The sequence below is a fragment of the Acanthisitta chloris genome, unplaced genomic scaffold, assembly GCF_000695815.1.
Source record: "Acanthisitta chloris isolate BGI_N310 unplaced genomic scaffold, ASM69581v1 scaffold5224, whole genome shotgun sequence".
Classification (NCBI taxonomy): Eukaryota; Metazoa; Chordata; class Aves; order Passeriformes; family Acanthisittidae; genus Acanthisitta; species Acanthisitta chloris.
This window is the reverse complement of record NW_008670854.1, coordinates 57,861-59,498: the sequence shown is the minus strand read 5'-3', so window position 1 is coordinate 59,498 and position 1,638 is coordinate 57,861. Positions and strand designations below refer to the sequence as shown.

At 52.0% G+C, this 1,638-nt stretch overlaps 1 protein-coding gene across 1 annotated transcript in view; it reads left to right on the top strand.

Annotated features, from left to right (window-relative positions):
* Window positions 1-1,638, top strand: part of BCDIN3D (BCDIN3 domain containing) — a gene marked incomplete at its 5' end in the record, with an annotated part of 5,062 nt that overhangs the window by 1,079 nt on the left and 2,345 nt on the right. The window lies entirely within an intron of this gene.

The following is a 1,638-nucleotide window of genomic DNA, read 5'->3' as shown; positions in this document are numbered from 1 at the left end:
GGCTGGAGGGTCAGGACTTGATTCCCTCAGGAATTGGACCTGGGAGTTCCTAACTCCTGTTGGGACCAGGACTTGATTCCCTGAGGAGTTGGATCTGGGAATTCCTAACTCCCAGTTGGGATCAGGACTTGATTCCCCTCAGGAGCTGGATCTGGGAATTCCTAACTCCCAGTTGGGATCAGGCCTTGATTTCCCTGAGGAATTGGATCTGGGAATTCTTAGATCCCAAATGGGATCAGGCCCTGATTCCCTCAGGATTTGGACCTGGGAATTCCTAATTCCCCATTGGGATCTGCCAGGATAAAGTCCAACTCAAGCCTGGGAACACTCCCAAAATCCCACTCATCCCAAAGTCCAGGTACTCCCTGACCCTATGGAATCATGGAATATGCAGAGCTGGAAGAGACTCCCGAGGATCACAGAGCCATGGAATGTTTGGAGCTGGAAGAGACCCACAAGGATCAACATCTCACTCATGCCAAAATTCCAGCCAAGACTTCCTGACCTCTGGAATCTTGGAGCAGAGACCATTCCCTGTGGAGCTGTTCCAGTGCCCTAAACACCCTCTGGAAAATGAACCTTTTCCCATTATCCACCCAAACCTTTTCCCAGGACAATCCCTTCCCTTCCCCTTGGATCCATCCCGAGGTTCCATCCAGGCCACTTGGGAATAACATCCTTGGAATAAACAGACCTGAAGCTGCTCCTGAATTCCTGTCTTGGAGGGTTTAAATCCTGCTCTTTTTTTTTTCCCAGGGAACTCATTCCAGGGGAATTCCAATCACCTTGGCTCCCCAGGGAAGTGCAGGTGTATCCCAAGCTCCAGAGGGAAAGGAATGTGGCACTTCCTGGAGGAGTCTGTGGGATGGGAAACACCTGGATCTGCTTCCCTTGCTCCTTAATGGAATTTTCCTGGATTCCTCAAGGAATACGGAGAGGGAGAAGGGAAATGTGTGATGGGAAGGATCCAGGAAAACCTTGGAGCTGCTTCCAGGGCCTGAAGGATTTGGGATAAGGGATGGAGAGACAGGACACAGGGAATGGTTTCCTGCTGGAAAAGGGGAGAGTTAGGTGGGATATTGGGAAGGAATTCCTTCCTGGGAAGGGCTCAGGGGCTGGGATGGAAATTCCTAAGGATTCTCCATCCCTGGAATGTTCCAGGCCAGGTTGGATGGAGCTTGGATCCACCTGGAGGTGGGAGATGTCCCTGCCCATGGATGGTTTGGGATGGGATGGGATTTCAGCTCCTTCCCCCATCCCATTCCATGATTCCCTGTGTTTCAGGCTCCTGCTCCGGATCTCCTGATGGAATATTCCTCCAGATCCTTCCCAGAGCTACAACCTCCAGACTCCTCCTGCTGCTCCCACAGCTCAGGAATCCCTTGGGATTCTCCACTTTTCCCTGCTCTTCAGGTGAGCCCCAGGGAAGCTCCCGAAATCCAGGAATTTTTGCACGTCCCTCCCTTTCCCTTCTGGTCATTCCCGGTTTATCCTCGTGGTGGCACTGGAGGTTCATCCCAAGAGATTCCCATCCCCCCTGGAATGGTTTTTCCTCCCCGAGCTGTTTGGAGCATTCCTGACGCTTCCAGAGAGGGAATCAGCCTCCATCCTTTGCTTTTTCCATAGGGATTTTCCTGC